The sequence below is a fragment of the Eupeodes corollae genome, chromosome 3, assembly GCF_945859685.1.
Source record: "Eupeodes corollae chromosome 3, idEupCoro1.1, whole genome shotgun sequence".
In the NCBI taxonomy this organism is placed as follows: domain Eukaryota; kingdom Metazoa; phylum Arthropoda; class Insecta; order Diptera; family Syrphidae; genus Eupeodes; species Eupeodes corollae.
The window spans coordinates 72,137,140-72,151,327 of record NC_079149.1 but is presented as its reverse complement, the minus strand read 5'-3'; the positions used below and the strand labels follow the sequence as shown (position 1 = coordinate 72,151,327).

Here is a 14,188-nt window from a genome sequence, read left to right as displayed (position 1 = left end):
AACTTTGGCGACAAAGTTTGATGACAGATTTGTATAGAACAGTTAAAAACAAGCATTTTTTACTATGAGAGAGGGGGGTCTATCTCACCCGTTTAGGCGGTAGGGGCAATTTAAAAAAATATGTACATTAAATGGAAAAAAATAATCAAAAAATAACGGTAATACTTAAAATTAAGTTTTATACCTTTTTTTAAAGCCAACATTTTTGTCTATTAGCTTCTTTTTAAATCAAGTCAAAACTATGCATAGTTTTTGGAAAAAATAGTTTTAAAGTCAAAATTTGTGCAAAAAAAGTAAAAAAAAGGTTAAAGTGTAATTTTTCAATACTTCAAGATTAATTACCACTGTTTTTATTTCAGAATTTATTGCTCTTATTTGTTTTTGATCAAAAACTGAAAACTAGATGATTTTATATCTTTTAGTTTTTGAGAAAATTGAAAAAAACCACAACTACTATTTTAATTTAATTCTTTTTTTTTGCTTGACTGGTCTTATTTTGATAGTAACAATGGTAGGTGCGAGTTTGGTGGTATGCAACAATGAGATCAACACCCCTGCTTCGATGCCTGTATACAATCTCAGGTTTTCTGTTTTTGTCTTTCTAAAATCATCTAACCCCCTTCACTATGTTAAATTTCATCATTCCATTTGAATCGGAACTAATTAATTTAAGGAAGGTTTCTTAAGATTTAAGTAAATTGATTTGATAAAGCCTTTGTTGTTAATTCGACGCTACCGGAGAGTGTCATGAGTCCTCCTGCTCTTGAGAGCGTAAATGATTCTATGGGACGAATCTTCCTTCGAACTAGTGCAGTTGGAAGAGTACTGAAAGACCTTGAAAAACACAAATCCGCTGGCCCGGATAATATCTCCCCAGTTGTTCTGAAGAGTTGTTCTTCAACGCTGGCAAAACCACTAAAGGTCCCTTTCCAAATGGATGAAAAATAGCATTTGTCCAGCCTGTCCCTAAAAAAGGTGAATCCTCCCCTCCCTCTAACTAACGTCCAATAGCAATCACGTTTCTTCTTTCCAAGGTCATGGAAACGCTGATTAACTATCAGCTTAAGAAATATCTTGAAGAACGAAAGCTTCTTAATGACCGGCAGTATTCCTTTCGAAGCAATAGGTCCACTGGTGATCTCATGGTTTATCTCACCGAACAATGGAACAAATCTTTACATTGTTTTAAAGAAAGTAAGATTATTGTACTTGATATTTCAAAAGCATTTGATAGAGTTTGGCACCAAGCTCTCTTATCGAAATTGCGTACTTTTGGTATTAATGAATATCTTCTTCTATTAGAAATTACCTTTCTAACCGTTCAATACAAATTGTATTGGATTGTTTTAAGTCTGAAATTCAAAAAATAAATGCTGGTGTCCCCCAGGGCTCTGTTTTGTCGCCGACTCTCTTGCATATGTTCATAAATGATCTTTTGTCTGCAACTTCTAATCCATTAAACTGTTTCGCCGACGCGACGACGGTACACTCAGCTTTTCATGTTCGTTTCTAGATTCACATCCTTGTCCTTCGGATGTGGAACTTCAACGGCAGTGTATGATAAGCCCATTAAATTCTGATCTTGACAGTATCAAAAACCGTGTAGAATTTAATGCTCCGAAAACTCAATGATGTCTCCTGTCGTTAAAGCGTAACATACCCCCGATCCCGGTATATATCACTTGCATCCATGAAAGTAATCAATTGTCAGTATTAGGTATGTGTACCACAGATCACCTTTTATGGATAGATCACATATTTGATTTTGCCAAAAATGCTGCTAGGTTCTTAGGTGCTTTCTCCGACGGTGCAAGAAATTGTTCACCCCTTCTGATCTGGCGGTAATTAACAAAGCCTTTATTCGTCCAAAACTTGAATATAACACATGTCTCGAACACCGGCGCAATGTTTCATGTTCTGTAGAATTAGCCAGTTGCAGACCCCCTCAAACAATTCAGCCATAATACTCGCACTTCCAGGAATGCTCATCAGTTTACCCTGGAGTTCAATTTCGTACGTACTGTTCTTTTTTTAACCACTCATCGAGAATGTGGAATGCTTTACCTAACTCTGTTTTAACCTCCCATTTCAATATTTAAAATTTTAAGACCAATGTGCACCGGTTACTCCTCTTAAATCCTTTTCTATTTTCCTAATACTCGCACTATGTTTTACCGTAAACGTGTTAAGGGTATTAATATCCCCTTGAGTGCTTGTACTTTATAAAACAAAAATAAAAAAAGTTATATTGGTTGTTAAAGGGGATAACGCATTTACTCACGTGAAAAATTTGCTTCTAGAAAAAAGATATGTCCAAAGTCCATACCTGTAAATAAGCAGATTTAATATTTTAAAATTTCATCAATTGTAGAAATTATGATTATTTAGAATATATTTCACTGTAATAATCCAACCGTAAACAAATATTTAATTTAACATAAATACTTAAAAATAAAATAAATACATAAAAAGTTTGATCAAATTTGTTTGTAATAAGTCAAAGCTCTTTCCATAACTCTTTCTCTGCACCCCCACATTTGAAGCTGTGTGAATTTACCAACATCCTTCAACCTTTACATTTTTGAACCGTTCCACGTTTGTCCAACTAAACTAATCAGGAAAATGGTTATTGAACATTTCTTTTTTTAATGAAACACGCCCAAAACTACCGACCATCCACAATTGATAATTTCCACCAGCTTCTTATGATTTTCCACCAAACATTTTTATCTTGGTTTGTTAATTCAAAACATTTACGACGTTACTTTATCATCGTCTCGACAACTGGGATCTAGTCCTCGACCGATCTAATTTTTATAAACAGCTAGTCAAGTTTTTCTTATGTCCACATTTCAGTGACAATTCTTTTTTTAGAAAGTTTATGACTACACTATTTTGTATAATAACCAAACTCAAAGAGTTTTTTTTTAGACTTATCATTCCAAGAGGGTGTAAGAATTATGAAATGGAGAGAAGATTTGAAATGAGTTGCAGGTGCACATTAGTTTCTAATTTCTGCATATTGGAATGAATGGAAAAGATAGAGTTTGATTTTTTCATTCCACATTTGCATAGTACGGCTAAGAAAGGAATCTTTGGACTTAACAATTGTCAGGTTTGTAGTTTAAAGTTGAATGAAGAATACATTTTAAAAAAAAAGTTACGTCTAGGTAACTATCAATAACAACTTGCAAACATATTTCAGGAGTAACATTTTTTTAAATAAAAAATAAAAATTCTACTCTTAGCCTACTTCATTGCATTATTACTGAGAAGTAGGCACAGTTTCCATTATCATATTTGAATAATTTTGCAACCAGAAGGAATTTATTTTTCGCTTAAGGTAGATAATGTAAGTACATGTGCTAAGATTCAGTTATTTTAAAAAATACTTAAAAAATTGAATTTTATTTTCAAAAAAATACATTTTATACCAAAAGTTCTTATTTTCCTTGGTGAATATAATTCATTATAAAAGTGACATAAGGCAATACTGCTTCTGTGATCAAAACTACTAAATTTCAAAACTCTTCCCCGCAATCTCGATACATACCAAGGACTGGAGTGCAGTTGCAGTAATCAAAATATCCCTGAGAGAAAAAGAGGTGTGTAAAATAAATTGTATGTGCTTCATTTTTATGAGAAAGAGAAATTCATTGAAATTCTCTTGTCAGTTTCTCAATTTTGTCTCTATTCGTTTAAACGTTAAGCAGTCTATCTAAGTTAAGATATCAAACAAAATTTACACGAAAGATTCGTAGGCTGAGCAACAAAAGAATTTCAAAAACAGGAGAATAAAAACAATATATACATATATAATAAATACATAAAATATTTAAAAAAGGTGACAAAACGGAAATAACAAACTACGGCCTGTTACAAAACTTTCTTGCATTACTTAACTTTTAAAATAAGTTGTGTGTGACAGTGAAGCGTGTTTAAGTAAAAACACAGATTCGTTAGAAAAGGATCAACCGCTAAAAATCTTCTCACATTCTCACACTAATATTCAATCGCTTTAGAACAAGGCCATGAAGTTGAATCGGTATACACTGACTTTTCTTATTTTTGCTGTGAAAGAAGAATGATCAAAATAGTGAAGTGATCTTATTCTTTTATAAGCTGAAAATGATAGTTTTACATTTTGGTGTAGGAAAACCCTTCTTAACCCTTAACCCTTCAAAGTGCCAGACGACAACTTTCACTAAAATTGAAAGTGTATTTTATTATTGTATTTCGCAACACAAACTGTCACGAGTTAACTTTTAGGGATTTGATTGTTTAATTCTGCTCAAACTAAGAATTTACAAATCAGATTATTGTTATTGCGTCAATAAAGGAAGTTCTATGCTTGGTTTTATAAAACACGGCAAAATATTTTTATGATCTCTATGTTACTTTTTCCTTGTAGAATTGCCATATTTGTCCTCATTTTGAATAAGTTCTACAAGTATGGACTCCCTTTTACGAAATTCGTAGAAATCTTATTGAATCAATTCAACATAATTTCATTCGTATGCTCTTAGGATAATCCTTGAAATAATTCTTATAATCTGCCTCAATATGAACATCATGTTCAATTTTTTCATATGCAAACTCTCCACCAAAGGGGTGTTAATAGGTAAACTATTTCACTATCTAATTTGATTCACCTTATTTTTTTTTCATTCATTTGAAATTTGAATTACAGAGTCGGAGTGTATTTTAATTCTACTTGTTGACTTCCATAGAACTAATTATGAATGATGTGAAAGGAAAATTTAAATGGACGAGACTTTTTCTAGTTTCGTCTTGGTCTCCTGAAAATCGAAATATTTCAGTCTCGTCTTCGTAAAGATCCCATGTAAATAACTGAGTGTTGTCTCGGTTTCACTTTTTTCTCGGCATTTGTTCCATCGGAATTCAGGTGTCGCGTATGCCTATTTTTCAATGTGAGATCAGGCATTGTTTTTTTGACATTAGTCATCTTGAAATGGAATTAGACAGTGTGTGCTATTCAAAATGAAATATGTACATATTATATTCTGTCACAAATAAGTGGAAAATCATAAATTTCTGGGCAACAATTTAAACACATCTAATCAGTCCTAAAGCTTGTGCACTTTTATGTACCTAAGTGTAAATTGCTATAATTTCACAAATTGAAGGAGCATTGACAACAACAACTAATCTTTGTATTTTTTATTTTGAATAGACCGATCGAAAAAAGTCTTCTCTTCTCGGTATCGGTTTCAGTCTCCTATATCTGAATCTCACCTCGGAAGTTTCAAAATTAGTATCGTCTCATCACGTGCCGCTTCTGCGATACGAGTCTCGTTGACGACTTTTAATGAATAGTCTGATTTTTTTTTTATTTTAAATTTTAAATATTAATTTTAAAAATGGATTATGCAAAGAATACGCGTTGATATCTCTTCATGATGTTTCTTTTATTTATTTAGAATACATCTTTTTTTGAAAGAAAGTTAGATATCGAAAATTTAACTCTAGGTTAGATTGTAGATACTTTTTCATCTGTAGTATAGATCTGTTACCAGATAACGTAAGATAATTCGATCCAAATACTTTCGTTTTAAGTTAAATACAAGATTAGTTGCACGTTCCTATCGATTTACGTATTAGAAAAACTAAACTCTTATTTTGCTTTGTTTAGGAAAATACTATTCGCTGGAGCGCTAATTAGAAACGACAGGTTAAAATAATGTTTTCACCAAAAACTAGTTAACTTCCCATAGGAAGTTATTGTAATCAAATTGAAATTTTACCTTTCTCTACGTTTCAAGGTCCCTAGAGTCGATTTTTAGAAAGATGTCTGTGCGTGAGTGTGTACGTATAGTTGTGTTCATAAAAATAGCAGTACTGGTCACATTTTATTAGATTGTGAATTATTTAAATAACGGAAACTCTTACAAACAAAATTACCAGGTTACTTGCATCTAACGGTCTTTTGTTTTCATATTAGGGACTTTTAGCTTGAAGTTATATCCTCATTTAACCGGTGAATACCCATTATTTCAAACTCTCTGGATATAGAGTGTTCATAAAAATAGCAGTGCTTTTGATTTTATAATTAAAGCGTTAAAAATTCCTTTTTTTTCGTTTAGTGAATATTTTATTATATAAAGTTTTAAGTATTTGTAACATACTAGCATATAAAGAAATATTAAATTTTAGCTCAAAAATAAACAATGGGACTTATTCGAAAACTACGTTTCGAGAGAAAAACGTGCCAAAATATTCAAGACATCCTAGGGTGCTCAGCAAAAATGGTCAGTAACGCCCTAAGATGGCAAAATAAACCGAAAACGCGAGGCCCAAAAAGGATGGCTACTGAAAGAACTGATAGTAAAATTATTCATTAAACAGAACCCTTCCCTACTAGGAAAATAAGGAATGGACTTGAACTGTCTGTTCGCGCTGTTACAATAGGTTAGGTTGGAGTGGCTGTCCAGATGTCATTGACACACGTAGACCTCAAGGGTTCATTGTGATACCACTAATGAGGTTACTCATGGGAGAGTAATGAATTTAAACCACCCATTTTGTACTTTTAATAAAGTTAGAGAGACGTTTTGTGTCAATCGTTGCCAGTTCACTGGTGTTATCGAAGAAGGGATTACAGCGCTGTTACAATACGAAGGCGTCTTTTATAAGCAAAGTTACCAGCCTGAAGTCCACGCAAGGTACCATTCTTGACGAAACGCCATGTGGCAAAGATAATGAAATTTGTTAAAGCACATAGAGATTGAGCAAGAGAAATGGAGAAATGTTCTGTGGAGCGTAGAAGCAAAGTCGTCCTTTTTGGCCCCAAAGGTCGTCGAGAATATGTGAGAAGACCCTAAAATGCAGCATACGATCCACGGTACACTATAAAAACAGTGAAGCATGGTTGGGGAAAAATTATGATATGGGCTTGTTTTTCATATTAAGGGGTCGGGCCTATTTATCCCATGGGGGATAGAAGGGATGCAACCGAGTATGTGAAAATTTTCGAGGAGTATTTGTTACCCTATGCTGAAAAGGAAATGTCGTTGGTTTGAGTATACCAACAAAACTATGACCCAAAGCATAAGTCAAAAAAATGCAAAATCATGGTTTACGCAGAAGAAGTTATCCGCTATGGAGTGGCATGCTCAATCCCCCGACCTTAATCCCATCGCACATTGGTGGGGGTATGTTAAGAACGCAGTTCATAAAGCAAAACCCAACAACTCGAAAGAATTGTGGGAAGCAGTGTGTTATTCGTGGAAAGCAATAACAGTCGAGAGGTGTCAGGTTTTAGTGGACTCGACGCCGCGTAGATGCGAAGCATCATAAAAAACAATGGTTATGCAACGAAGCAGTAATTGTAAGCTAACATACGTAATAGATCCAGCACTTTGCCATCGACTGCTATTTTTATGAACAGTCATATATTTAAAAAGCGGTTTTTACTGTGACAAAGCTAACGGCAAAAGATCGATAATACTTATTTTCTGTTATTACGAATAAAATATTTTAGTTTTTTATTAGACTTTTAATGAAAAATATTATAACGTTGATATTGAAGGCCTTTTTGTGTTATTTGGAGAGCACTGCTATTTTTATGAACACAACTGTACGTTCGTACGTCCGTATGTTCGCGACGTTTTTTTTTTTCGTCCATACAGATATTAATGAAGAAAGATGCAGAACCTCGAAATTTTACGAATACAAAATGATTTTATTTCCAAAACGAAAAATAAAGTTTTTAACATCTGGTAAAATTTTGAGAAAAATCGAATTGACAATTTCTTTTTTATAAAAAAATAAAAATCTAAACAAAAAATTATTTAAAGTTGGTATAAATTGAATTTCGACTCAAATATCTTTTCAAAAATTTGAGATTATGGCTTTCAACTAATTTTCACTTATAAGAAATATTGTTTTCAACATTCGGAAACATTTTGAGAACAATGGAATTGACAGTTTTCTTACAAAGAATAAAAACCTAAGCAAATAAATAAATAAAAGTTGACAAAAATTGATTTTCGACCCAAATATCTCTTCCAAGCTTTGAGATATTGGCTTTAAACTACTTTTACCTATTAAAAAATATTGTTGTCAACACTCAGTCAAATTTTGAGGAAAATTTAATTGACAGTTTGCAAAAATTTAAGAAATGCTACTAAAATAGGTAACATTTTTTTCCGACTAAAAATCTTTTTAACAAAACTAGATTTTCAAATAAAACTTTTTTTTTGAGAAATATTGGTGCTAATTTTAATTTTTTTAAGAATAATTTAACTGACAACTTTTTTAACTCAACACGAAAACCTGCAAACTTTTAAACAAGACAAATAGACAGGTAGGATGAGAAGTTATCAGTTTGGGTCGCATCCCAGGCTCTTTTTTTTAATTTTTGTTTAGTTATGAATTTTAAATTACAAATATTTATTCTCTTCTCAAAGTATTATTACTGCAGCAATATTTAATAATTAGTTTTTATAGTTTTAAAACCTGTTGGGATGCCAGTAATAAAAAGCGATAAGTTATAAAAAGATATTTATTGAGAGAGATCGAGAATGTTACAGCCTGCAATTAAATAATGAATAGAATGAATAGAGAAGGAATAGATAAAAGAGAGGTTTACATACACCAGTTGGTTTATATAGTTGTTAAGGTTGGTAGTATTGAATGGTTTACATCTTAGAGTCTTGGTTTTATTTTAACACCTCCACTAAAATCAGGCCTAAGATCGGTAAGGCCCATCATCTCTGGGACAGCTTTTGTTGAGATATCAGCAGTCATATCTTCACTTCGTACATATTCCAGGTGGATGTGTCCCAATGCTACTTTGTCACGTACATATTGATGACGCACGTCTATATGCTTCGAGCGTGCGTGATATGCGTCTGTCTTTGCTAAACTGATGGCACTTTTGTTGTCACAAAATACCTCTATTTTTTTTCGATTGTTGACTGTCCAGCTCGTTCTTCAGGTGACGTAACCACTCATCTTCTTGAAAGGCAGCTGGCATTGCCATATATTCTGCCCGGTTGTTGACAGGGCTACAGTTGTTTGGCGTTTACTATTACAGCTGATGGCACCTCCTTGTTGAACGAAGACATATCCCGTGCATGATCTTCTGTCATCTTTATCACCGGCAAAATCTGCATAGCAAAATCCAATCAAGTTGCAATCATTTATCTTCGAAAATTTAATTTTTGCATTTAAAGTTCCCTGCAAATAGCGAAGTACTCGTTTTACAGCTTTCCAGTGCGAAGAATCGAAGTTGTTGTTAAATTTGCTTAAGTAGTTTACTGCGTCATCAATATCCGGTCGGGTACCTTTAACCAAGTATAACAAACTCCCAACTGCTTCTTGATAAGGAATTTTCTGGGGATCAAACGATGAGTCCAGTTTTTGTGGTTTCGTCAGTATCTGTTTTGTATCGAACGGCGTCGAAATGGGATTGCAATCACTCATGTTGAAGCGCTTGAGTATTTCTGTTGTATACTGCCTTTGATCGATGTATATTTCATGTTTTGTTCTATTTCGAGTTATTCTTAAGTCAACACAATTTATTGCCTCACCTAAGTCCTTCATAGTAAACATCTGTTTCAACTTAGCCTTGACTTTTAATTTCAAATTCTCGTTACTGCTGAAGATGAGCAAGTCGTCAACGTACACTGATATGAAGAACATCTTGTTGTCTGAAAAGCTGAAGTAAATACACGGATCCACCTGCCAGGTTTAAGTCTTTCAACACCGCATCAAGTTTCTTGGTCCATTGCCGACTCGCTTGCTTCAAGCCATAAATGGCTTTATTAAGTTTACAGACTTTCCTTTCGTCACACCGAAATCACCTTCAGGATGGAGCATATATATGTCCTCGGTAAGTTCACCTTGTAAAAACGCACTGACAGCATCCATTTGCTAAATATTAAGGTTATATTTTACTGCAATTGAAATCAAGAATCTGATGGATGTGTATCTTACTACAGGAGAATATGTTTCCTGATAATCTATCCCTGGCTTCTTCGAGCATTGCTTGATGACTAGTCGCTGTTTATGTCGGAGAATATTACCTTCTTCATCTCGCTTAGTCTTGAAGACCCATTTGTAGTTGATCGGCTTTGTATTCTTAGGTTGGTCCATTATAGTCCAGGTGTTGTTGTCTATCAAGGACTTGTACTCTCCCATCATAGCACATTTCCATTCCGCTTGATTTGGTCCATTTAACGCTTCTTGTACCGGTAGTGGGTCATCGTAAATAATTGTTTAAGCTGAATACAAGTGATAATCGTCCATGTTCATAGGTCTTGGTATTCTCGGTGATCGTCTTACTGGATTGTTATCGGATGTTGATGGCGTACTTGACGCTGTTGTATCAGGGTCGAGATATACGGATGAATCGTCAACCGTATCTGGATCTGATGAAAGTTCTATCGGGTTTGACAAAATATCGTCTTCTTCCTCCACTACATCTATATTTTCGTCAACATCTATAGGAATTTCAATTTCTTGTGACACTGATGGCGGATGTTCTTGTTGATAGAAATCGTCTTCATAGAAAACGACATCACGGCCTTTCACAATGTGATTGTTTCTGAGATTCATCAAGCGGTAGCCTTTAGAATACTCACAGTATCCGACGAAGATCAATTCATGCACTTTTGCATCCCACTTAGAACGTTTGACTTTGGGAATATGTGCCAACACCTTTGAGCCGAAAAAACGTAGATGACTTAGATCAGGTCTTACTCCAGACCAAACTTCCTGAGGTGTACAGTCAGGAATTGCAGAACAAGCAGAACGGTTTATTAGATACACGGCAGTTGCAGCAGCCTCAGCCCAGAATGGCTTCCCTAGCTCAGAGTGAAACAGCATGCTTCGAGCTCGCTCAACGATAGTACAGTTTATGAGCTCCGCTACTCCGTTTTGCTAAGGGCTGTACGGGACAGTTGTCTGGTGACGTATTCCATTCTTGTTGAGAATAGCCATGAACTGTCGGTTGCAATATTCTGTGCCGTTATCTGTACGCAAGCACTTTATCTTATGCGCTGTCTCATTTTCGATACTGGCTTTAAATTGCGCAAAGAGTGCTGGTACTTCCGTTTTTGCCTGCAAAAAATAAATAAAAACCGTACGCGAAAAGTCATCTATGAAAGTAAGAAAATACTTAGCTCCACCAATCGAAGATTTTTTCATCGGACCGCATAAGTCGGAGTGTAAGAGCTGCAGTTGTCTTAAAGGATTTTCGAGCCATCTTTCCTTTAACACACGGAACACAATTTACTGATGCTTTGTCATTGAAGTTCATTCCATTCACCATGCTTTTGGTTCTCGTCAAATCATTGTAATTTAAGTGACCCAGACGAGCATGCCACAGTTCAGAATAAGATGTTGATGTTCTAGTGGTCATACACATGTGAGCAGGCGGGCAGTCTAATTTGAACATATTGCTTTGAAGACGAGCGGTTCCAATAATTTTTCCATTCAATGAAGTTATGCATTTGTCTTTTTTTAAATTAACTTCATGTCCCTTGTTGATTATCTGACCTACAGATATCAAATTTGCCATCAGGTGGGGAACAAACAGCACTTCGGACACAGTTATACGTCTTATAACATAATTTTCATCGAAAACATCGACACTGACATTGCCCACGGCTTCAACTGCCAACTTTTGCTTGTTGGCCACGAAAATTTCTTTATTCGGAGACTCTCTTATTTCACTAAATAAGTCTTTTCGCATGCTCATGTACATGCTCGCACCAGAATCTACAAACCAATCGGATTCATTCAGGGTAGATGCCACAAAACCAGTAAACAGACCCACTTCATGTTGTTTTGGCTTCACATCTTTTTTAACTGTGCACTCCACCGCTCGATGACCAAAACGATTACAAATAAAGCACCTAAAAACTATCAATGACACTCTCTTCTTATGATGTGCTGATTTGGAAAATAGTGCACCTTGCACATCTGTTGTGCATTTCTTTTTGTGCCACTTTGCCTATTCTACTTAAAACTAAACCCTAAAACTATAAAACACGTATGTAAGCCGGCCAAGGCTTAAACCCCATCCCGACTACCCATTATCAAGTGCCGATTGAAGCCACCAAAACTGGTTCTCCTGCTTCACCCTATCAGTTCGGTCCCGCTCGGACACAGCCGAACTGAACCGAAGGAGCTCCGCTCCACCTTGTGCCATGACGTCCCGATTTTACGGGAGCCGCATATCCACGGTTCTTCGTCTGACGTGGTAGATTAACGGAACTGCCAATCTATCCTGTATCAGACCGCATTTGTCTAAAAAGAGGAATGCCTCTGGTGGAATGAACCCGCTCAAGCGTGCACTTTCAAAATACTCGTCGTTCGGATAGAACGCCCCGAAAATTAAATTGTTGGTCGAAGACATAGCTCTTGCAATGTGACCTCGAACGAGTTTTATCACGAAATTGTCAATTCTGTTGATTCGTGCCCCGTTGTATAGGACCTCGTTGGAAAAGTAATGCACATAAGAATACTCGGCTGTTCGAAATACTCATAAGCGTCGTAAACACTGTCGCTCGAACACCCGAAACTTCTCCATTTGGGAAGGGGCAACGTTGAACCACACAGGACAGCCATAAACGATCATTGGCGGTATGAGGCCCATGTAGCAAATTACCTTCACTCTGGGGTCAAGCCGACTGCTAAAAAACAGCCGTTTCGTCAGAGCGAAGGCTCCTCTGGCCCTGGTCAGTATATATATGTCTGTCGAAATATAAATACTGATCTAACCAGATACTATACCCATGATCATCGGGGCATATTCCATGAACCAGCAAGGAGTAGCGTACCTCGAGTTGGCATGTCGATCTCTTTGAGTTTATGAGCTGTTGACACAAACGTAATTTATCTTGTCTATCAGCAAAATTATTTTCGATTTCGCTTTTGTGTCGAGTTTCACATTAATTCCTCCTGCAGGATATATACCTCGCACTGTGTCCCACAGTTCTTCATGTTAGAGGAAATTCTTGAGAACGAACGCCCAAGTGTTATAATTTTCACGCCCGAGCAATTTCTCAATATTGAATATTGAAGAATTAGATATTTTTACATACAAAATTTAAAAACAAATCAGACAATGAAATTCGCGGTTTTATAAACTTTATTTTAAAATTAATCTGGGCCCATAACCTGTAGGGATGCCAGTAATAAAAAGCGATAAGTTATAAAAAGATATTTATTGAGAGAGATCGAGAATGTTACAGCTTGGAATGAAATAATGAATAGAATGAATAGAGAGATGAAAGAGAGGTTTACATGCACCAGTTGGTTTATATAGCTGTTAAGGTTGGTAGTATTGAATGGTTTACATCTTAGAGTCTTGGTTTTATTTCAAGTGTGGAAAATAATATTTGTAACTGGAGGATCATGAAGCAAATTCTTTTCGAAACCATATAAAATATTGATTATGAAGATGACAATTTTTAAGAAAAAGTACAAATAATTGCTTTCCTTATTTGCTTTCTTTGCAGTTTCTGTATTATGCAGAGGTTATACCCAAACCTACATATGTAAATATGCTTACAAATATTGTAGGAGTTCCTTTCATTTTCATTATAACACTAGAAATAAACTCTTCTTGAACAGATCTTTATGAAATTTTTTGGCAAAGAAGGAAAATACAGAATCTTTACTTTATATGCCATAATTTAGTGTTATGCTATTTGACTTGTCACAGCTAGTCAGGAACAGAAGTGGTCAACAAAGAACAAAAGTAAACATTTTATCTCCTCCTGAAAAAAATGTTTTCTATAATTTACCTCAAAAGCAACACAATAAAGATTTTTATATACATATGTACATACATATATCTAATATGCAGGTACATACATATGTATAATGTTTGGAAACACAAAAATACACCAGGACAATGCATAAAGTAGCTTGTTATTTTAAAGCTCAAAAATGGATACATAGGACCTACGAGTATCTGAGTGTACATACAAGTTTTTGTGGTGGAACAAAACCAAAGTATCTAAAAAGGAAGTATAATCAACAGGATCCTACGCAACAAACATATATATGTACAAACCTACCACTTTTGATACTACATATAAGGACAGCCCACGCAAAAGAATAATGGTATAATACGAACAAAAAATTGTTTTCAAATTTGTCTGTTCTCCGAGTGTTGCTTTTTGGTTTGATATTGTGTTTCATTTCATTTTCA

At 35.0% G+C, this 14,188-nt stretch overlaps 1 protein-coding gene across 6 annotated transcripts in view; it reads right to left on the bottom strand.

Annotated features, from left to right (window-relative positions):
* LOC129952611 (protein muscleblind) overlaps nucleotides 1–14,188 on the bottom strand; it is a 269,585-nt gene that overhangs the window by 162,529 nt on the left and 92,868 nt on the right. For all 6 annotated transcript variants that reach the window (XM_056065298.1, XM_056065312.1, XM_056065302.1 and 3 more), the window contains one exon: nucleotides 2,282–2,326. The gene's annotated coding sequence lies outside the window, so the exon portion shown is untranslated. The remainder of the gene's footprint in view (nucleotides 1–2,281; nucleotides 2,327–14,188) is intronic.